The following is a 24,998-nucleotide window of genomic DNA, read 5'->3' as shown; positions in this document are numbered from 1 at the left end:
ATTTATTTCTGCTCTGAGGAGCGAGGAGGGATCTCTGAGGAGCCATGAGCGAGGATGCATGACAGCAGCCTTCCCAAAAGACGTTTAGCTCAATGTCACGATGTGTAAATACTCTCTACGTCTGGCACTATTGGATGAGTTGGCGGAGAAACAGTACAAGTATGAGTGCCCATTATATTCTTTTTGTTAAAGGCTCCAAAGAGCAATGACATTTAATGCAAGAAGGTGGGGATCCTAAACATTGTCATGTTTAAATTAAATTTATTTCATCCACAACCTGTTCTATTATGTAATAACTCTCACTAACAGCACTCTCCTAAGGTATGTATGTAAATGTAACATCTTTGATTACTATTATTCATCAGACCCCGTGTTAGAAACTGTTACATTCTGACAGTAACAAAATTACAAGTACTCACTTGGCTGCCAAATTTTATGTTTAGCTCCTCATTTTAAGAAACAAACTCACTCCTAAAAACCATACACATTTGCCTATCATGAATTGTTCTGCATGTTATATGAGTGAAATAATGTGTTTCATGGTTTGTAGGTTGCCCTTTACTGACAGGACTGAACTATGCCTCATTTAAGAGGGAAAGACAAAGACACGGCAAAGCTTATATGGTACAGGTTAGAAAATGACCACCTCATCACGATGAAGAGGTATACAGCCAAGAAAGCCTGGGGGTGAGTTTACTGTTTTAAGTCTGTTTTCTCATTGCTATCACTATTGTTCACGTGCCAATTAAATATAGTGTTTGCTGTAATTATTATGTATCTCGCTTATTACAATCACACACAGGTTCTTCCCCTTACTTTGTATGTGAGACTATCATCAGTCAAATGCCATATGTGAAAATAAACCTTGCTTGCTAGGAGACTGATGGAGGGGAGGCCACTGTGGTTTCCCAGATGCATTAGGACATCGGGATGCGGCCCTCAAATGATCCCCCAGTCCCGATGGACTCGTGTAGGAGGAAACCATGCCTCCGGTGGCAGTGGCTCATCGTTTGCTGAAGCTGGAGCTGCTACTTGTGGCCAGGCATGTGAGGAGGAAGAGGATTCTGCACAACCTGGCACATCTAGCGGCTCCACCGCACAGGCGGATGATGAGCCATCCACCTCTGCTTGTCCCCCGCCCACCAAGAGACCACATATCTCCACAGGGACATTAATGGCATTTTTAAAGGAGGACACAAAAAAGCAGGACTAACGGTTCCAGGCTGGGCAAGCCAACAATAAAAGATTGTGGATTTGTTTGAGGAATAAGTTAGAAAGCCATAAGTTTATAATTTCATTCATTTATCATGTATTTATTTATTTAATGTCATATGTATTATTATCCATCTGTCTATCTCTCTATCTAGGGAACTGATACTGAGCCTTGAAGAAATAAAGTTAAGCTTTGATTTATGTGATCTTTTACAAAGAAGTGTTATCTGTTTTTGATTCAATATCTTAGGAGAACAAACTCGATAGAGAGAATATAACTGTACAATAAAGTTGGCACAATGATTTATTATAAGAGAAAGAAAATTCCCAGATGGAAACTGGGAAATGCTAATTGGGCTGCTTTCCAAGAGATTAAGAGAGCTTGGGATACTGGCCAACTTCCTTCAGTGTGGAAACAAGCTTTAATAGTGCCTGTTGTAAAACCAGGAAAAGACCCTGCAGATACTTCTAGCTACAGACCTGTTGCCTTCACCTCCCATTTATGTAAAATCATGGAACGAACGGTCACAGAGAGATTAACATATTTCCAAGAAAGTAAAGCTCTTATCTCCCCATCAAAGTGGGGTCCGTAGGGGTCAGAATACAATGGATTCTGTATTGTGCTTAGAATCGGACATCAGGAAACAACAGACCAACAAGAAAGTAGTGATAGCTGTCTTCTTTGATGTGGAAAATGCATATGAGATGCTCTGGAAAGAAGGGCTACTTATTAAGTTGAAGTCATTAGGAATTGGCGGTAGAGCATATAATTGGTTTATGGACTTTTTATTTGACAGGAAAATACAAGTAAGAGTAGGTACAAAAAACCTAAATGTACATACGGTGGAGAATAAACCTCCACAAGGTAGCGTATGTAGTCCATTGTTATTCGATTGATGATATCTATCAATCGATCTATCTCTCAGGTTGAACAAAGTAGAGGAAAATCTTTGCACACCGATGATGGAGATCTGTGGATAAGGACCAAACTGTATCGTATGTGTGTATCTAATAAGAAAATGCAAGCTGCAATAGTTGACGTGGAAAAATGGATAAGTAAATGGGGATTCAAACTATTTGTAGCAAAAGCAAAAGTAATTTGTTTCTCAAGACAGCATCAAATTGCACCCATCTCCTTAAAAATTCTATAAACAACCTCTTGAGCAAGTAAAAGATTAGATTACTATTAGATTTCTTGGGGTTTGGTTTGCCAAAAAGCTTGCATGGAATGTTTATTTGGATGAAGTTAAGATCAAATATAAAAAGGTCATCAATATACTTCACTGTTTATCAGGGCAGGAGTGAGGAGCAAGTAGGAGGACGATCTCTACAAAATATATACTGGGCACTCATGAGATCTATGCTTGACTGTTGGTGTGTAGCTTACTTATCAGCAGCAGAATCAAACCTTAAGAAGTTAGATGTATTACAAACTCAGGCCTCTGAGAATCTGTAGTGGATAATTCAGAACAACTCTAGTATCAGCGATGCAGGTGGAAATGGGAAAAATGCCTTTAAGGGTCAGAAGAGTGAAGTTAATGTTGACATACTGGGTTTATCTCCAGGGGCAAAGTGATACACATCCTGTCTAGAGTGCTTTAACAGACTGCTGGGAACATAGTGAGACGAATTTCATATGTTTAGGGTGGATTGGTGATGTAAAGGCAGAAAACTTACTCCTCTTGCCCAGTATAGACCTCAACATACGGCAGGAACTGAAGGACAAGTCAGAGCGACTTCCAGTATCGCTCATAGTCAAGAACTATTTTGATCAGCATTTTTCAGACTCAGTGTTTATATTCACAGACAGCTCCAAAGATCCTGATACAGGGTGTGCAGGTGCAGCAGTATATATCCCAGTGAGTGAGTCATATTATGAAAAGGGTATCAGACCATTTGTCAGTATATACCACAGAGCTATTGGCAATATTATTGGCCCTGCAGTGGATAGAGAAGAAGGAGATAAATAACACCGTTATTGTATCTGACAGCTTTTCAGCACTAACCAGCATAAGATCTGGCAGATTGTCATGTAGAACAGATATTATAATTTAAATATTCCTTATACCCCTTATTTCCATCCTGCATATTACATCTACACACTTCTTTGGTTTCCTGCTCATGTTGGTGTGAAGGGAAATGAACTCGTCTGAAAATAGAGCACACAGGTCTCAATCATACATTATATAAAATAGAGAAGCACCCAAATGGAAAATGAACACACTGTAGCCAACCGGAAACAGTCAAACATGTACTACTTCATTGTTGAAGATCACCTTCAGGCAATAAGGAAGGCGAAACACCATGACTTTTCATTGTCAGGTCTGTTGGAGGAAAACAGAAGGCAAGATATGTTGTGATGTTATTCAATTTTTAAAAGAAACTGATTTAGCTAAAAAAAAAAATCTTTTTGATTTCCTCCATAATCTCTTGTTCCACACTCCAGTCCAGTTAATGCGCCTCTAAGCTGGTAAATACTAAAGAAGAAGAAGACGAAGAAGAGGAAGAATGTAGCTTCCACAGGGTTTCCACGGTCAAACTACTGTCCAGGTAAGTTATGTAGCTAATAGTCTGCTACATGTTTTGCTTATATGTTATAAGTGACGCCTTTCTTTGCCATTCCTCACATGGTTTACATATTAGGGCAGTGATTTAAAGGCTGACCAATTGTTTCATCTTTATCAGAGCAAAAAAAAAACCCAAAAAACTTGTGAAATCAGGCTTGCTGGCTGGCTAGCTGACGTTCAACATAAGCTAACACTAGTTTATGAGCTGAAGGGTAGCATGGAGCATTAGTATGGGTCTCACGCCTACAAAAATGTGTATGTTATTGTGTGAGCTCCACTAAACATTGTGATATTTTGGTTCACACATACAGTAATGTATCAGCCTTTTAACAGTGTTAAAGGAAAAAGAAAGATGTGAATTTTTATTAATTTATCTTAAGTTTTTATAACAAAATGTGAAATCATAATTCCTCAGTTTGAATAAACTTTTTAAACCTTTCAATATAAACTAGCCTCCACTACATAATTAACTTTTTCTGTTCTCCCTGCAGCTCATGTCAAACCAAACAACTGTAAACAACTGATTTATAAAACCCAAAGGTACTTCTAAGAGCCAACCTCTATCCATCTATCTATACTTCTATCAATCTCTCTAATCTCTATCTATATCTTTATTTATTTCTCAATCTTTCTCTCCATCTTTCTGACTACTTGTCTGTCTTTGTCTTTCTGTTTGTCAGTCTGTCTGTCATCAGTCTGTCAGTTTGTCATAATGCCAGGGGGCGTCTACAAAAAAGACGTGTTCCTTTTGTCGGGGCATTTTATTTTGTGTGCAGAAGATCTATTTACATTGTAAAAAGGAGCAGGCTCTGGAGCAGCGCTTTAAGAGGAAGTTTCAAAAGTCTGATGAGAAGCAAGAGGAATGGGTGAATCACAGCATTGCATCCATCAGGGATGAAGCCATGGTCATGGTATGTACATTTTTTACAGGACATTAAACTCTACAGATAATCTGGGAAATAAATTCAGTGGAACCATTTGTTATTATGTGAGCATGCCACTGCAAGGTCGGATTTATGACCTTTTTGCCAAATAATAGGCCAGGATAAATTTGAATTAATCATTTTTTCAATTATTTTATTTGTTCGTGCTGGCTGTGTCATCAGAACTAATTTATGTTACAATTTAACTGTTAACTTTGAAGATAGATGTAATTACGATTCTGCAAGAGTCTCATCTAAATTATTTATTACAGCATAATTGGAACACACAGCAAATCTAACTGATACTCAGGAATTCATCAGGAGTTCATAACTAATACAGGCCTACATTATGACAGAATCACAGGTGCAATATAATAATCAAAAGTTCTTATCAAGTGGATAGGAAATAACAAATGGAATGCATTCATACTACAACATTCATGCTCAAAGCACTTTACAATGTATGCACATTGTCTACTGTATATCTATGTGCAGCAGCATTCGCCCATTCAGTGACACAATCACAAAGGTTCTGCCTTTATTTTGAATAAACCTACAGATTGTTAGTGTTAACTGTCCATTTGCACAGTGGTTACACATTCCCATCTATGCAATTATGTTGCCATTGCAGCTTGAGAAAATCCATGTCATTGGCTAAAAGCCAGTGCTGCTTCTTGGCAAGGAGAAACAAACACAAAAAAACCAAATGTGAAATATTAACCCCTTGCTGCACACTTACCGCCTACGCCCAGGACCACCTTCAGAAGATAATGTCATTTTATGAGTACCTTTGCGAAGGTGAGACGCATGCACTGTATTTTTAAAGTCACAGTTCACAACTAGTGTTGGGTACGCAAAAGATTTGATCAGTTTTCACCCGAAAACTTAAATTCAGTCATCAACTCCTCACGTCCTTGTAGGGCTGCCCTCAACTGGAGAACAAACCGTCCATACCTACGGGCTATCCCACCACCAGTAGTTTAAATTCTTTCACTATTGCTACAGTTAAAACGTCCCAGAAATCTGTGCATTATTAATTTGTTTAAACTTTGTTAATGTTTTTTTGTTTTTTATGGTTTTTGTTTTGTTACAACTGGTTACAATCATTCTCAGTACTTCGTTTATTTTTTCAAAATGGTGTTGGTCCTTGAAATGAATGATGAAAAATGAAACACTTATAAAAGACATGTTTGGTAATGATAAGTGCTTGACACATGTTAAAAGGTTTAAGTTTACTGGAAAGACTCAACAAGTACCAGTAAGAGAAGAAAATTCCCCTCTGTTTTCAGTAGCGAATGGGCCCATACCCAGCAGCCAAAGGATTCCCTCTAAATTAATGCACAGAAATAAAATGTCATAATTGAGGTCATATCTCATCTTTTGCTAGTCGAGATAAGGTGAAAACGTCCAATTAGGTTGATACATGGAGTTTAACCTCAAGTAGGCCTTGTCACAATCCCAGCATAGCCCTTGTGTCCTCTTTTTCCCTCTACCTCCCGGTCTGTCTCTGTGTGTGTTCAGGCGTGTCTGTTCTCTGTCTCTCTCTCCCTCCACACCTGCTACTCGTTCCAGACCTGCACAGCTGCCATGCATCCAGTCATCACTACCTGCTACAGATACCCTGCTCAGTCTGCCAGTCCCTGCCAGATCATTCCTAGTCTCGGTTTGCTGTTGGCATATTTTCCAACCATGTTTTCCTAGCTTGCTTTGATGCCTGACCTGCCGGTAGCTCTGTGTCTCCACGTGCATAGTTTGTCTGTTCTGCTTGCCTGTTCGCAACCCCCCCCCCCCCCCCCCCCCCCCCCCCCGTCCTGGATCCCTCAGCTCTGTACACCTGTCAGCCCTCAGCTCAAACCTCCAGCCAGCTGGTCCTTGGGTTCACCTGTTCAGCCCCATGTACCAGGCCTAAATAAAAATGTACTTAATCCAACCCAGTTTCAGATGTTTTTCAGACACTTTTTTTTTATATTTTATGATTATACATCGTGCTTACAGCCTTATGACTTGTTTGACAAATCTGCATTTGGTGTATTTTCACTTTTACTGTTGTGAAAAACAACTAACAATTGCTAGGGAAAAAAAACAATACAGCTCTATGCTCCCAAGTCCCAAATGACAGAAAGAAAAACATAGTGCAGGCACGAAAAAGATACTTCCGATTCAAATACATTACTTTGAAAGTCACGCTGAGTGTCATGAAAAAAATGGAAAATTTGTGTCCATGTACACGAATCTATAGATTAGATTTTGTGACTATTTCACGAACTGCTGTGACACCGGGTTGCACAGCTCAAACTTCTTAAATACATGTTCAACTGAATCTGTGTGAGTTCCTTTACCAGTGAAATGCTATTTTATTCATGGATGTCTCATTACAATTCGAGCCCCTTAATGGGAGCCCTGTGAAATGGGTGTGGATGGTGTGGTGCATTGTGTGTGTGTGTGTGTGTGTGTGTGTGTGTGTGTGTGTGTGTGTGAGAGGTACCCAGGTCGGTGAGGATAATGGAAAATAAGAGGATTTATTTTCCCAGACAGCCTGCTTCACGCTCTGTTGCTGCATCCTTTAAAAAAATAAAAAATACAAAGACAGCAACCCTGTCCTGTTGTTGACTTTGTGAAAACAAACAGTGATATAGTGGTATGTAAGACTGTGGGTGAGTGTGGGTGTTATCATTAGGCAAATAACCAACTAATGAAACAATAATCAATAATATATCAGGCAGCGCTGGTTGTGATAGAGCTGGAGATAATTTTGGGAGTTGTGGCTTTATGAGTAACAAAGTAAACAGTTATTTCACAAAACTGGTACGATTTGGACTTTGACGTTGTTAGAGATTTATTTATTTATTTTATTTATTTATTACCAAAATGTATTTCTCGCTGTATTACACCCCACAACATTAAGGCCATTTTTAACTTCTAGAAACACATATTTTCACACCTCAGGCATCAAATCTATTATTATTGCCCATGATATGGGCACTTTTAGTCTAGTCTTCAACCCTGTTATGGACACTTTAGAAGCTGAGTATGATTTTTTTAAAATGTATTTGTAGTGAAATCAACACTTTCCTAGTAGTCAGATGTCCCTCACATTAATTCAACAATTGCAAATATAAAAATTTATGGAAAATATCACTTTTGCTATACCAAAGCCTGAAATGGGCACTTTTTGTGACAGCGACCCCCTCTTTTTTTTTTTTTTTTTTTTATTCAAAGATGTGGCTCAACTTCAGAATTTGAACTAAAAGAGTTCAACAAACCATTAAATTACTTTTTCATAACCTTAAAAAAATAAAAAAATGTAGGTGAGACAGGGTTGAGACTAGGATAACAGGACTGAAGAGACAAATACAGCCTAACATAAGTAGTTGTTTTTATTCTCAAATTCACTTTAAGATTTTCTATAAACATTGTATTTCATTAAGTAACAATATAAGAGGGACAGTAGATATGCATTGAAATTGAACAGAGTTTTATTAAACCAACTGCAGGAAAAACAATGATAACACCAACATAGCACACATTAAAACATTGTAAACTGACTGAATAGGTCATTAAAATAAAACACAACGCTTGCTTTTGGAATATGTGTGTATACGCACTTGCCTACCTATGCAACAGTGGACCTCGGTGTTGTTACACACCCACCAACAGAGGACCACCAAGCCAACAGGGGACATGTTGGAGGTCAAACACATCTATGTTTCTAGTAACAGTTGTAGTTACAGAAATTAATCCAAGTTATCAAAAACAATCATTTCAACGTTATGAAACAGTGATTCTGTGTTACATGTACTACCAATGTTATGACACAAAAATGCTCCATTTACATGAATTACTAATATTGTGACCCTTGACACTGATGCTCCATAATGTGAGCTCCCAATATTCAGGCACATGACACTGATACCCCGTAATGCAGGCTCCCAGTATTCAAACACTTAACATAGATGCTCCATAATGTGAGCTCTCAGGCTTCTGCCTCCCAGTGTTACTGGTCTTAATACTGTTGGCACAAATTTCTCTTGATAGTTAGTATTTTGTTGTGTACAAAGGATTTCACTGCTTTCCAGTCTCTTCCATTATTCCTTAGTGTATGACTTTAATTTAAGCATCTATGACAGTCCACTTTTCCAGGGATCTTCATTTCCTTCAGGAAGTCCTTGAAATGATTTTCAACAGTTTCTCTCGGTCTTTGACCAGGGCCTTCCTGATTTCTCTATAAAGTAACTGAATACATAGATGAATGAGAAATTACCATCAATTCTTGTCAACAAATGTCAAGATGTTCCATGTTCACGATATTCTTTAGAGTCGATGGAATAACGCACCCTTCTAACTTGATGGCAATGAAGATTTTTATAAATGTCTCGAATTGCAGCCCTTTCTTCAGAATGTCCATCCTTGGAGTTTCCTGAAACCACATGGGTGGAAACAAAATGTTTAAACTTAAAGTGAATGAATAATTTAAAGTCACACTGCATTTGGTGGACAGATTTATCTTTATTTCAGTGGTCTGAAATAAAGAAATGTAACCTATTCATTAATTATTCATGCACACACTACTTTTTTTTCATACAAAGTTATCATATGCAGTTTTTAACCACCTCTGGTTATGTAATTAAACCCCTAATTACCATTTCACACACATAAATTCTCTTCAGTGGGAGAAGATTAATCCATCAGGTCACTGCCAGTAATTTCTGGCTGATCACTGACAATACTCTCTGAAATGTCTATTCCATCTCATCTGGTGTTTGGGGAGAGCAATTTGCTGTATGGGTTTTGTCCTGTAACAACCAAAAAAAAAAAAAATAAATCCACACACCAAGTACTTGTTTTATGGTCTGTATCTTTTACTGACATGTGTTCATTCCTGTTATTATTGTTGTTCCTCTCATGCTTCATTCTGTTTTTTCACCATTTTAAAGTATTGTCCATCTTTTGAGTCTTTGACTAATATTTTAAAATTAGGTCAATATGCAGGTGTCACACATTATACAATGGTTGAAAATGGGGGTGGGCAATATGGATATAATCTTGTCACTGTAATATAACACTTAATTTTCTGGAAAGTCAATTAATATCCAGATGGGACTATCCTTATTGATAATCTAGAAAATGATTAACCTCACAAATTAAGGTGTACGAATCCTGGAAATCCCGTGCAGTCTTCCCATGCAGTTCATTTACAGCATTTCCCAGAATGGCCTTATACAACCAGAGATATTATAGATTAGTGCCTTGGTATGAACACTGACAAAATCTCTACCATAGAAGTCTTGGTGGGACATTCTTCGAACAATCTACTCAGCATTCTGTAATATCTCTTTGAAACAAGAAACAGGTGAATACATGAGGCAATCAACAAAGGCAGGAAAACACAGGAAGTAAAGGTAACAAAACACAAGGAGAAAACATTTCAAAATGAAACAAGAACTAAAATAATCAGACTACTAGGAACAGGTGACACAACACAAGGGCAGACTGGGAGCTGATAGACTGGGGAAGACACTTGGAGCAGGGCAGGGCTAACGAGGATAATGCAGAGCAGGTGAGAGGAGGAGCACATGAACACAGGAGGAGTGAAGGAACACACAACGGAATCAGAGAAAACCAAATCTCAGAACACACAACACAATCCAACCGAAAAAATGCAAGAAAGTCCCCCAAAGTCAAATAACATAAACAAACTCAACCAAATGACCCGGCAACATAAGGGTAACACATAAACCCAAAAGAACAAAAACACAGAGTCCAAACACAACAGAATGTCCTGGCAGGATGTGACAATATGAAAACCATCCCACAGTGTTGGAGCCACCACTTCAAAAGCGCAATCACCTTTTTGTTTTCAGTCAAGTGCGAGGGACAACCAGTAAGCCCTGGTCAGAGGATGGAGCATGCCAGAGATGTACACAGGTGCCTGACTATGCAGAGCTCTATATGTGAAAACAAGAACCTTAAAATGAATCCTGAACCTGATGGGAAGTCAATGTAAAAATGATAAGATGGGTGTAACCATGACCATTTTTAGATGGTACAGGGACGAATCGCTGAGGCAGGTGAAAAGGGAATTGCAGTTGTCTAGCCTGGATGATAGAAAGCACGAATAATCATCAAGGCCTTGAACAGCTTGTGTGCATCCGGCATATCACGGCCCTTCATGTCAGCTGTTCTTTTTGAGGCTCCCACGACGCCATCCGGTGCTACTTTGCCTTGACTAGCCTTGAAAAAATTCCAAGAGCCAGCCCTGAGGAGTCCTCTTCTGTCTAATTCTGTGCTAAAAAGGAAGAAGTTGCTTCGTTGTTTGTACTGAATACAGGGGCCAAAAAGTGCAGCACAGACACTTGTGGATGTGTGGACTAAATGTCTTGCTATATCCCTGGAGGGCCTTTATGTCTGCAGAGGGAGATGGTTTTTCACCAACATAAAACACCTGCATATGCAGAGTTGCCTGTTGATATGAAGCCTCAAAGTGGACTGCTCGAATGTGGGAGCTGAAATATTACATTACAACATATTGACTGAAAAGTCAATATGTATTAAGGCCTCTTCCCCTGACATGTTTCTCTTCAGCTTGCGGCAGAAGCATGGATGTATAATAAGATCTGGATAGGGCACTGCTGTTCAGCCAATTTTTCCCCAGTGGTCTTGCAGTATTGCAATGAAAAATCCCCCTGTAGCCCAAAAAGCATTTTTCCACAGACCACCACGGTAAAAGAGACATCTGCAAAACTGTTGACACTACACCTTGCACTGCAAACATCAATTATGACTCTTTCTCTTAGGAATTTTTGATCCATGGAGGTTTTATATTTATAAAACTTTCCTTGAGCCGAGAATCACAATGCAAAGTTTATGGGCCAAGTGGGAACGTGCGGGCCAGCAGGGGAAGCAGTACTATATGTAGCAGTACTAACATATGTTATGGTATTAATATGTTATATACTACTACTCTCCGTACATGCAGCTCGTTGGATGAGTTGCAGCACATCTTCTCTACCAAGCTTTCAAAATTGGCATTCTCAATAAGTTTTAGCTGATTGAGCTTCCAAGCCACAAAACTCAGATTTCCATGCAGCTTACAAATGCATGTCTCGTTCTGAGATCGTTGGATTAACGACCCAAAAAGGTAGAAGATGTCAAAACAAGGAATGAGACCTTTTCATCTCTGTTCCCTGATAAAAGACTTCTGTTAAGATTTTTCAGTGTATCAACCAGTAACCTTTTCTGCTTCTTGACTTTGTTCCTTGTGAATGTTTGTTTGGTTGGTGTTGTGATCCTACTGACATCATCTCTTACATAAAACACCTTCACTCTGGTCTTGAATTCATCAGTGAACCTGTTGGTCTTCTTCCGTTCAAAGTTAAGACTCTCCTCATGTTGCCAACACTTACTTGAAAAGCCTAGGGAATCCTCAGCAAATCTCTGTGACCTGTATTTTTGGACTGTTCCTCTCTGTCACTTTTGCAATTGGTTGTCTTTTCCTTTTCATCAGTGATTGCTGATAACAGCAACGTCTTCCTTATTCTGGGGTTTATGGGGCACTTTGCTGTTAGCTCATTCACCTTTGACTGCAGTGAATCGGAATGCTTCTTTAGATGTTGGCAGCTACTTTTTGTATTTTTCTTTTTGTTTTCTTTGTCCAGTCTTTCCTGACATTTTTATTTTCTTCTTCTTCAGCCGGTCTCTTTCTTATTTTTTTTCCTTCCTCACCACATGTTGCCTTCAAACACAGTCAATAAATTAGTAAACACCTCTGTGACAGCTGCAGCCCTGAGTAGTACCAGACTTTTTTTTGTCCGTTTCGGCAGCCATCCGCTGGATTCCTTTTTCAAAGACCTTTTAACCCATCCACAGTCCTGATTTTTTTTTTTTTATCATTTCTTGGTGTTTTTTTTCTATACATATTAATTTTCTCATCATTATTTAATAAATCATTATTTTTCACTTTAAACTTTGGTTCTCTGTGTTTTTTTTGTTATGTTTGATATCAGGGGGTTTCATTGGTAACATAAAATTGGGGGCTCGTCAACAATTTTATGTTATGGCTGTTCCTAGACGAGCCCCCAATGTTATGGCTGAAACACCTGATCTCAACCATAATATGAAATATATATATATATTTATATATATATATATATATATATATATATATATATTAGTACAAAGTTTAAAGTGAAAATATATAATTTATTAAATAATGATGAGAAACGGATATGATGTAAAAACATGGGAAAATGGATCAACCAGTAAAAGTATCACGTGCAACCTCAAAAACTAATAGTACTTGTTCTCTTCTAGTTTTCTACACTCAACCTAGTCATTTTCTAACACTTTTAACTGCTTATTGCTCTAACCTTGAAAATCCTGGCCATGGATACATGATCTGGACATTGTGAAGGAGTGGTTAAGTTCTTCAGTGCTTTTCTCCTTTCCTTGCTTGTTTTGTAAGCTGCTCTCCACTTTTTATGCCTCTGCCACTATTCTCTTTCACTTATGTCATTGATTCCTTTTTTTTCCCCTCTATCTCTGGCATTCACTCTGCAGGGATTTCTCCTTTCTTTCAGGATCGGCGTTTAGGTGTGCACAATACTGCCTCTGCTGGTGTTTTTCATGCCATCATGGACTCATAGATGTCTGTATATGTTTAAATTGATCATTAAATCAAACATTCTTTCAGAGCAATTTATTTAAGACTGAGATGTGCAAATCTAGGCAGAAACTTTCACAAGAATAGAGAACCCTTTCCAGTCATGTAATTCTAATAAGCTTATTATGACTGTATTCGTAACAGGATAACAAGATATGCTTCACTAACGCGCGCACACACACACACTGGTACTGCATACACACAGCTTTAACATGGACATTATTACATTCAACACATGCATGTGGTATAAGAATGTCAATCAAATATAATGTTTCATTTAAATAATTGGAGAACTTCACGACCAAAGCGTTAAAAACACTACAATCTCACAACCCTGTTATGATCAAACAAGTAACAAGGCTGAGTGTGATGAGGTTGTGATTTGTTAGTTAAGATGGCCGCTGTTCTAGATATGGTGAATAACAGTAGAGCATGTCAAAGCCGAGTTGGTGTCACTGGCACACTCCCTATTTCTTGCTGGCATCCTGGTGTACCAACAGCTGATGTTATAAATTAATCCCAATCTCAAGTATTTTTCTTTGCCGAAGGAGGAGCCCAAAATCATAAAGAACCTCCATTTGGCTGTACAGTGGGTCTGCAGCAACCCAGGGGTGTTCACAGGGGAGGTGAAAGAGTCAACCTTCCTGAGTATGGATGAAGAGGACCAGCATGACCACTGAGTTTGAAAACACGGGGGACATGGAGGTTTTGCTCACAGCCTGTTGGGATCAGCAGAGCCTGAAAGTCAACTCTGCATGTACAAACCCTCACACTCCCTTGTGTCCGGACGCTGATTAAGTGCCTCACACACACACACACCCTCATCCTCCCTTGTGGCTGGACACTGATTAAGTGCCCCAAACACACCCTCCCTTATGGCTGGACGCTGACCCTCCCTTTTTCCCCACACATGGCCTGCTTCTTGATGTGGTGAGTGGGCTTTCAACCAAGCCTGGCCACACCTGTTGAAACTCTCAACTAACTTAAAATTCTCTCTATTTTAGACTCAGTTTGACTGTGCAACTCTGAAGTCACACCTGTGCATATTCTTTATCTTTACTTTCTATATTCTGTAATTGCACACTGGAAAACTGTCACTTATCTATGTATACTTTGCACATAAAAACATGCTTAATCCTATAAATATGCCATCTGCACATTCTGTACATATGCTCTATACTCTAACAAAGATAATCTAGTTCTTGCTAACTTAGTCTAGTAAAATACTATACTGGACTTGTGAATAATAGTGCACTACTAAGTTGCATTTTGTTAGCTGTGTACTTGTACTCTGCACAATTAAATTGAGTCTAATGTAATCTAATATAATAAATGATAACTGCAATGAATAGATTGCATTCTCTGGCTCATATAATGATAGGATATGATGTAATTAGGTTAACTGTTGTGTGTGTGTGTGTGTGTGTGTGTGTGTGTCAATAAATGTATATTGTTTAATCACTGTGTTAATCAGTGTTCATGTCCATCACTGAGAAGGGTGACAACATTACAACTATCTTTAATTTTAGGGCTACTGGAGTAAATAAACAACATTTATTACATGTACCATTATCACTAAAGAAAGTAGGGGAATAGCTAAACATAAGACACACTGAGCAAGAGAGAGCAGGAGAGTGAGAGGGAGAGAAGGAAGCCATTGCTAACTGCTAAGCTAAAGTAACTAGCAGATCTGAAAAGCGTGTGAACAACTGTTTGACTTGTGAGAAAGTCCCTAAAACAAGGAGAGAGCTAAAAGTGAGCAGAACTAGTGTACGTTTAAATTTACAGTGGGTAATAAGCCGCAGTAATGAAGAATATAGGAAAATGAACTGGGTTGAGATGCAGAAATGCTACCAATAACACAGAAACGCCCGCAACTGGAGACAGTACACTTACCACAGCACGTCATGTTGTTTATGTGTTTGTATTACACCACATGATGTACAACGGTATGGTGTAGAATAAGTTCACTTTTTATTGTACACGATAGATCTGGTAAAACATAAAACAACAAGCTGTCGATGCAGCACCAGGCGCAAAAAACACTCCTCAACTACAAACTACTTCTTCTGCAGTTACTTAGCTAGCAGTACTCTTTCGACAAACAGCTTCACTCTGCCCCCTGCTGTCGGGTACAAATATACATACTAAATCAAAATAACTGAATATTACTGATAATACTTAACCAAATGTGAATAAATGATATTAACAAAGTGCTATAAAATAAAATATCCTTTCGGGTGCTACATTTTCAAAAACATAAATGACAATATTTCGAATTTGGATTGAAATTAATTTCTAATACCTTTTTAGATGCTTGTTGTTATGTCCATAAGACCCTAAATTACATGGTTAGAAGGCTATTGTGTATTTGTGTTTCCAGTGGCTTTAAAACAATCAGGTGCCCATGTGAACACTGAAAGAGGTTTTCCTCGTTGTAATTATTCCTCTTGTTCATACTGGCTATTAAAGGATCCGCTTCAAATATGCTTTCAGTGTCTATATGTTTTTTTCTTCTGTTTGTATTTATGTACTGTATGGCGTCTGTTGCATTTTTAATGACTGCTGCAAGAAGTGTTTTTCTCAAAGGAACAATAAAGTCAAGTCTTATGAATATATAAAATGTAATTTGGTGCACAGTGGGTTGAAGGGTACATGCAGCCTCACCATAAAATAACATTTATTTCTTTGTAGTTATTATTCAGCCGATGGAGTTGTTGGATGAAGATGAAGAACGCTTGAAAGCTCCAGAACAGCTACTAAATGGATCTTGAGATGAGCTTGTTTTGTTAGCTGCTTGTTTTCAAGATCAAGAATGAAGTTTGAACATTAAATTGTCAGATAAGTGTTTCTGTTATTTAGAAGTAATAGATGAGATTTTTTTTTTTTTTGGATTATAAGTGTTTGAAGAATCACATTTTGATTTGACAAGTAATGATTTCTATCAGATACAGATAAATGGGAAAGGAGATGGGAAAATACTCCTATATTTATATTCTGAAGCTCTACTGGAATATCTTTGCATGATTTACAGAAAAATGACTGAAAATGTTGAATAGCTAAATGAAAGTGGTTCGAGCAGGAGGGTCAGTACAAGCTGAAAATCAAATTCAGCCAGTCTCAGGATGTCCTGTTAGAAGATTAAGAACAGGTCGTCCCTCGCCTGTGCCAGAAGCTCATCACAGAAGTTAATTATGAAAATATCTTTTTCCAGACTATAATTGGCAACCACAACAAACCAGATCATATTTTTGTATTTCAGTATATTAAAATAATAAATACTCACATAGATATAACACACTCTCATAGATGGATGTGTGGCTGTGTATCTAATTTATTGAAAGCATGACAAAGATTAGATTTCTGCCTTCATCCAGCATTGTGATATGCTGCTGTAAATGTGCTGATGTTGCCTCTGGTTATGGATATTGTGGCTTGAAAGAACAGCTATTAAGTCATTGCAAATAATTCAAGAACCATGTAAATTCTGTATTTAGCAAGCTGAAAAAAAACTTTCCATTTAATTCTACACTCCTCAGGTGTAGAGAGAAGATAGTCACTCTTAATCTCTCTAATATTTGCTTTGGCAGGCTGAGCTGAAGCACTGCTAAGTGTCCCGGTGTGAATATACAATTGAATGCTTTTGTGAGTGACCAATAAAGCATGAAAATGGTGTTAAATGAATCAGAACCAGATCTTGGCCTTTTTAAATTCAGTTCTTTTTCTTTCATTTTTTGACAGGTGTGGGCAAAGATTAATTCACAGCGTGCTTCCTTGTAATATGTCCCTTTTGATATATTCATGAAAAGTAACTGATGTTTTGAGGTAAAATAATTCATCAGCCAACCAGGGTCATAGTGATGGAAGGACAGCAGGGTGAAAGAGAAAGATATTAAATTTTTGATGTTCTCTTGATTGAAAATTGCACCACAAAATAGAGGGAGTAAATCCAATAAAACTACTAAAGCAACTCACAAAACTTATAATGAACTCATTACTCATCTGAACCTGTTCTGTCCAGTCAAGATTGCTGAGGGTGTATCACAGGAATTTGTACTCTTCACCATTTGTTTAAATGATATTTTATCCTCCCTACCTGATTGTTAAATATATTTCTATGCAGACAATACAGTTTTATATGTTGCTGATTCTTTTCAGTTAGCCACTGGGGGAAAAAAACAACTCCTCTTAAATACATTTGAAGATTCTTTCATTTCAAGGGACATCTTATACTTTTTGTGATTTTCTGTTACATAATTATATCAGTATATAAATAACTGATAACTTGAGGTGAACATATGTGGAAATACTCCCTACATGTCAAACTGCTATGAAGGCTTGGTTTGCAATATTTTTTTTCTACACTGAGCTGGTCGTGCATGCCCATGAATGGCCATCTGTTCCGTAGCCGTGGTTGCTTGGTTGCTACGGTTGTTGTTAAGGTTTTTCCATGTGTTCACATTGTCCCCTCTCATATTTCAGATTGGATTCAGCTCCAACATGTACGGATGTATTTGAGAAATTTCCATTTGGAGTAAGGAAGGAGAAAAGGAGGTGAAATTCTGCTATTATAGTTTATTTGTGTATAGTTTGAACTTGAGCTCCTATCATACCACTCACTTGCAAATTGATGGCATTATGAAGTAGTCTAATTTATTCTGAAAGAAGACACAAGTCTTATTTTGTAATGGCAAACTGCTTATCATTTTTTGTAAACCCCCTGGAGACCCCTCAAAGATTCCTACAGGGGCGGAGCAAGACAGTTCAGGTGGACGGCCTGGGGACTAGACAGAGGCAGAGCCAGAAAGTTCAGGGGGACGGCCCAGGGGCCAGACAGAGGCAGAGCTAGGAGCCAGGAGCCCCAGGCGAACAGCTTGGTGGCTGAACAGGGGCACAGCTAAAAGTCTTAGATGAGCAGGGCAAGCTGAGGACCTCCGGTGGGCAAGCGGAGGACAGTGGCAATGGCTAAAGCTGCTCTGGAGGACAACCAGGAGGCAGGACAGACGGGTGAAGTCGCTCGGGAGGGCAACCGAGTCGTAGGACAAACAGTTGGAGTCGCTCTGGAGGTCAGGCAGAGGGCCAGTGGCAAAGGCAGAACCCCTCTGGAGGTCTGACTGTTGGTTGGCAACAGGAAATCTGAGTGATACACAGAACCCACAGCAGCGCTGTCTGTAGCTTCGGTGTCACTGCAGTCTTCACAGGAAAACAATTGGCTCAGTTGGCATTTCATTAGCGGTCGGAAACATCAAACTCTTCTAAGGACTCCACCCTGTTGATCTGACTTGCGGAGTAAGGTTCCCTCTTCTGCAGCAGCTTTTTTATCTTATCATGTAGAGTCACTAGCTTCGTAGTAATGATTTTCTGGGACTCTGGCAGAAAAGACAAATAAAGAGAAACTTGAATCACTCACAGTAATCCTGGTTCTCTGATAACAGCAAGGCAAGGGCGAAATCCTCAGTCAGACTCTGGGTGGGAACGAGTGGGGAGTGAATGAGCAAATAAAAAAGTGTGTGTGTTTGAGGATAATACATCCAGTTGTGTATGGAAGCAAATAATTGCCATTATAATTGGAAATATATCAGCAACTGAATATCAAATTTTGATATTTAATCACTACTGAACACTTGATGTTGAAATGTAAATACCACAGAATTTATTTCATTGAAATATTTGACTTTGAAAATCATCTCAATTCTCAATTGTCACTTTCGAGTTGTACAATGCCAAAAACTTTCAAGGATATATTGATTTTAGGGTTCTCAAATTAAGATAGAGAATTCATGTGTATGGTGCTATATAAATAAAACTGACTTGTATGTTTGAACCCAAGTATCAGTATTCAGTATTTATAATAACTTGAGTTATTCTCTATCCACTAATATCACCAACTTTTAGGTTTACTATATTTTGTTAACTTGGTATTGGAACATTGCAAGAGTTAATCTCTCACCTCAGTCAACACCAAGCTGTCCCTTTCCTGCACACTGTGTCCTGTCTATATACCACGGTGATTGTCCTAAATTCAATACCCACAGGAACACCAGATACAACTGAGTTAGAGATGCAGTGACACAGTAGACATTCAGTTACAATTCTGTTCAACATTAGTAAACTTAAGGACAGCAAAGAACTCATGAAATGTACAGAGCACAAAAGAAGAGAATTGTAAATCAGTTGTTGATTCTTGCTGTTTTCCAGACTATATGACACTCCACTTCAGTTACATTACTATTATTTGCCTCAATTCAATAAAAATATGACATGAAAAAGCATCAAACTGCAACTAAAATAATAAAAAAGGATGAGTGTCAAAAACTGTTAAATTTAACATGAACCAAACTGCAGAAAAGGCAGACAGAAGACATTTCATGGGTTAAGGAGGTTACTGTTTTCATTTTACTTGGTAACTCACCTCTGTCGCTGCTACACTGTTCCTGCCATCCCTTTCCTCCTTGCTGTACCCTGGGACTACATGCTGATTCGCCCAGATGAATTACATTACCAGACTCTCCCATACAATTCTGTTCATCCTAGGACTGAGAAATATTTGCACGTAGTGCAAATATTAATCATGTGAGTCACATAAATATATATGTGACTCACATGATTAAAATGAACACAATTATCTTTACCGCAGCCAATGTGTAACTTAAGATGCACATATAGGTAAAGGCACGCTAAATCAAAGTGGTTAATTCATGTTGAGATTTTACGTCAGTTTTCACTCACTTGTGCATCTACTCATTGCTCAATAAATTGCAGGTATGCACATTATATTGGACAGTTATTCCTCATCTATTTCAGTTTTGTAATTAGGACGAGTAAGGCAAATCCAGAGAATGAAAAGAATCTGTGTAAATGAACCACTAGCATGTTGATAATATTAAGTGCACAATTGCCTTTAATAATCTATAACTGCAAGAACATTCTTTCTCTCTTTGCCATTTCCATGAGGTAATGAAATCATCCTAAACAATGCTGACAGTTTGTGCAACTCACTTGTCTTTTAGGCTGTTTCATAAAGAAATGCCTTACATCTGGCCCCTTCTTTGTCCCTAGTGACTCACTCATAGTTGCTGAGTTGTTCTGACCGCAAGGAAAGCAGTGACAGAGGATCAAAGCATTTATGTACTGACAAACAAGAACCATACACATAAAACTAACATTATCATGCCTGCCTGATAGGGATATAAACATTTAGGCCCTTTAACTTACTAACTAATACATAGCATACATACATGTAACAATGTAACACTGATAGGTCTCTGTTTCTTAACCCACTAATATTGCTTCTCCTAAGGACAACAGCTAGTGATATGGAGGTTGACTGCTAGCCAAGTTCTACAAACTTTTGTCTCGCCCCCGACAAACTGACAAAGAAATGACAAACTTCAATACAACACTTGACATGCTGCCAACAACACGTTGTGTGAATGTTGTTTGAGTAATACAGTGTCTCGGTGCTCACCTCAAACCCCCATCTTATCAGTTCGCCTTCTGTCTGCCTCTTTAGCCTCTGTCTCTTTTTACCAGAAGGTGTGCGCACACATATACACATATACTAATAACTTTATTTAACAGGGAAACTTTAACTCTGTATTTGACAAATCCTTTGACGTTTCATTTAAGAACAAGGTTATCAGGAGATAATCCTAGACTGTGTCACAGCACAATGACATTAATGCCTTGTGTAACACATTGTGGTGTGCGGTGCCAAGGCAACAAGATGAAAACTTGAACTATGAGAGAGGCTGAGTTACCAAACATAGTTAGAAGGAGAACGCAGTGTAATTAAACATAAGTAATTAGTTTGAGTGTCACATGGAAATATTCTTAAGATCTAAGCAAATAAAAGTGTGGTGTAGCCATCAAACGGATTTAGAGTGGATGCGCAACGTGCTACATTGAGTGACAAAACCAGTGACAGTGGACCTGCTCTCCATGGCCGGGGACCTGGGTGGACCTGGCTGGACCTGAACAACCAAAAATAGAAACATCAGTCAATCATGATCAGTAGTAAGGTTGTCAAAAGTACTGATACTTGTTTAAAATGATACAATCTCCATTAATTACACATTCGATAGTATTGAAAGTACTGCAGCTATAAAAAAATAAATAAAAAAACAGTTCTGCAATCATTTCTAAACTAATTCTGGTCATCACTGGATGTCCAGATTAGAGCCTGTCAGTCTGATAATTAGTTCATTATCAACTTCAATTATCAATTGCCTGAAAACCAGAAAATATTCACATTTTTGAAGCTGGAACCAGCATTTTTTGCCGTTTTTGCTTCAAAAATAGCTTAAATGATTATGTGATAATCAAAATCTTCTGTCGATCAAGTAGTCGATTAATCCACTAATTGCTGTAGCTCTAAATTTTAGTGTCTAAAATTGAGACACTAAATATAACAAAACACTTAAACAAAGAGGCACAGAGAGCCAGAGATATGGGCACAAAGCCAGAGGGAGTGGAGGAAAAGAGGAAGAACCGGTGAAAGATAAACATGGACAGACAAACAGAGTAATCATCTGGCTTGGGGCTGAGCGCAATGTAGCTGGTCAGGTGATTTAAGTCCCATTCTGCTTCATAAAGGCTGCGGACAGATCAATAAGGTTTTTCCCCGGTAGGTAATGAACATCATCTTCGACCCAGTGATTCTTAAATGCCTCATCTGAACAATACTGACTCACAGGCAGGTCTTATCACTTGAATCTAAAGCAGGAAATGGTTTGCTACCCATAGACATCACTTTGGTTCAATTGATGAAAGCCCAAGCTGTCAGATCCCAGATTGCTTCATATGTCAAGTCCTTTTTTTCCCCCATGTTTTTTTTTTTTTTCCCAGTTAAAAATGTATTTCATTTATGCCTCTGTCTGCCTTTCATACCTGCCTGTCCAACCAAGAGCAACTAACAGCACTTGGCTGGAAGCAGATACAGGCAGGTTTAATCAATGAAATCAGCTGTTGAGGTTTAAAAAGAAAAAAAAACTCACACAATTCTTACATAACTGCACACGGCTGATCCACAGTGGTATAGTTGAACAGTATTTCCAAGTTTAACTATATATATAAATATATCATTTTTTATTTTGTTATGAGATAAATCACAGACCTCATCACTGAAATCAGGAGTGTTTTCATGATTATTCATGATGTTATTATTTTGAGGAGGGGGCAGGTCTTACACGATTCTAGGAGGAGTTTGTTGAAGTACAACACCTGTAAATGGCTTCACTTTGTGAAAAAAAAAATGCACAGTACATTCAAAATGGCTGAATTCTTGTTGGACTTGGGATCTGCCTCCAAGCAATTTTATCCCAACATGCATTTGGGGGCGCTACAGAGCCTGCTGGCCATGTCCGTGCCCAACCACTACAGAACTTTGCAGTTTTCACCAGTTTTGATGTGTGTGCCAATTTCCAGCATCCTAGGCCCCTCAAAAATGCAATGACGTAGGGGATAATAATAATAATAATAATAATAATAATCTTTACAAAAACAATAGGTTCCTCTCACTTTCATGTTCAGGCCCTAATTAGTTTTTAAGAAGCCCCTCAGGGGTCATGTGGTGGATAATAGTATTGTTGTTGAAATCTGTATGTATGGACTGATGAACCAAGGGAACAGATTACACATTTGATGGCGAGGAGGCCTGTTAAACCTCCGTTGATCTCCCTGTGAACACTTACACTGTGTTTTAATGCTGCTAAATTCACAATATAGGTGTTCTCAATTACATATTTTTCTGTTGTCAGGTAACAGAACAAGTATGAAATTTGAGTACAAGGCTATGTTGACCAGTAGTCATCACCAAGCTGCTGAGCAACATATAAAGTCAGTAATGTAGGATCACAACATCGTCAGATAATATAGAGAAAATTACACCTTAATGACAAGAAGAGATCTGGAAGTCACTTTACCTTTGTGTGACCGACAACCTCCCTGTCACGTTTAAAAAATATTAAGCCCCACCCACTTGAGCTTCTAAACAGATCAAAACAAACATTATGAAGTCTGACCTACTGTCAATAGTCGGCTCTTGATGCTCATCACATAAAGCTGCTGTGACAGATTAGCATTCAGAGAGGCCAGACGCTGTCTGGCCACGTCCACTTCTATTCATGGTTTTATTGGCTGATTGGATTAGAGGAGCCAGATATGCAAAAGAATACTGAAAATGAATAATAATAAGACGAAAGACAAATTAGACAACTGAAGATAAACAGAAGAGAGAGGAGTGTATTTATGTGTTACTGTGAGTTCAACAGTTTGTGATGTTTTTTGGATTATATCTCCTCTCTGGCAAAAGCTGAATTAAATAACTGGATTTTATTCTTTAGGAGCCATTGTTGACCACTGACACCAGCTTCTGATTCCATGTTTCAAAACACTGGCTCACTCTCTGTTTTTATTAATCTTGTACACTGTGATGTTTTAATCTTCGCTTCTGCATGAACAGAACATGCAAATTTTATGCTAACACTGTACAGATCAACTGAGCGACCATAATGAGGAGGTCAAACTGAACGTAAGCATTAAACCCCCTGTTGGAAGGAAGGAAAGTTAGAAGAAAAAAATAAAATCTGGTGCCACAGAGGGCTGGAAGATGAAGACAATCTGATCTGTTCAGTTTTCTATCACAGCATTTCAGTCGGACAACAGTTTAACCACAAAATGTCACATATACTCAAATCATATTAAAACAAGCTCACTACAGTTTATTAAGTATCTTTTTTACAGCAGCCATGTTTAAAAATCTGATCTCAGCACTGCTTAAACTGCAGACAGACAACCAAAATTTCATCCACACAGCTTTGCTAGCTTGTTGTGCTACATATCACAAACTCTTGACCTCTTGCACTACATTAGAAATGTCTCAAAGAATTTCAGTACAAAGTCATGAGGTTGTGATATGTAGCACATCAAGCTAGTGAAGCTGTAAAAGTAACTGTGTTTCTGTCCATGCGCAGTGGGGGTTACTATCTATGTTATTGCTGTTTTTACTCTTTGGAGACATTTCTAAACAAGCTACAGTAACCACTCTGTTCAGGAAAATGTCACCCAGTGTTTGTAATATTCTGGACAACAACAGGGGTCTACAGCACAGCGGAATAAGATATATCAGGCTTTGGATACATGCACAATACTAGATCAGTTCACTATTGGTTTGGCTCTGCATGAGACTTCTTGACAGTAAGAAAAATATAGAAAATTGCCAGCCAAATCCTTTAAAGACAAAAAAAAAAATCAAATGGGCTTTATTCCAGTATGTTAATGTGTGAACTAATCCATGAAAAATGAAGTACTCTGTTCTAAAGTTGCTCACCTTGGCTTGTCTCCATTTTAACACAAATCACAAACATCTCAGGTACGCTGACAAACACTTTATTTCTGGTGTATTTGCATATGAATACATCATCTGTCTTCTTATCTCAGCTCTTTAGAAGTGCTGATCGCGAGGAGTTTAATATAAAGTAGCGTCGTTTGAACTCAATGATAAATACATCAGAGACAGTTTAAATAGGAAGTATTGATCAGAAACAGACCATGAAGGGTTTGAAACTGAAAAGCTATTAACAAAGTGTGCCAGTTATCCACTCTCTCTGCCTCCTGTATTACACACTGGATCAATAC

The 24,998-nt window shown here is 38.3% G+C and overlaps 2 long non-coding RNA genes across 2 annotated transcripts; one reads left to right on the top strand and one right to left on the bottom strand.

Moving 5' to 3' along the window:
- The first annotated feature begins 4,268 nt into the window (after nt 1–4,268).
- Nucleotides 4,269–5,569, top strand: LOC137169296 (uncharacterized). Its single transcript, XR_010924434.1, has 3 exons — nt 4,269–4,319; nt 4,460–4,690; nt 5,334–5,569. It is a non-coding gene; the product is annotated as an uncharacterized lncRNA (long non-coding RNA).
- Nucleotides 5,570–18,539: 12,970 nt separating this feature from the next.
- Nucleotides 18,540–20,595, bottom strand: LOC137169356 (uncharacterized). Its single transcript, XR_010924444.1, has 3 exons — nt 20,361–20,595; nt 19,312–19,891; nt 18,540–18,730 (listed from the first exon to the last, which is right to left on the bottom strand). It is a non-coding gene; the product is annotated as an uncharacterized lncRNA (long non-coding RNA).
- Nucleotides 20,596–24,998: the final 4,403 nt, after the last annotated feature.

Source organism: Thunnus thynnus, chromosome 18 (assembly GCF_963924715.1).
Source record: "Thunnus thynnus chromosome 18, fThuThy2.1, whole genome shotgun sequence".
Lineage (NCBI taxonomy): Eukaryota > Metazoa > Chordata > Actinopteri > Scombriformes > Scombridae > Thunnus > Thunnus thynnus.
The sequence above is the reverse complement of the archived record's forward strand: the minus strand, read 5'-3'. Positions and strand labels throughout refer to the sequence as shown.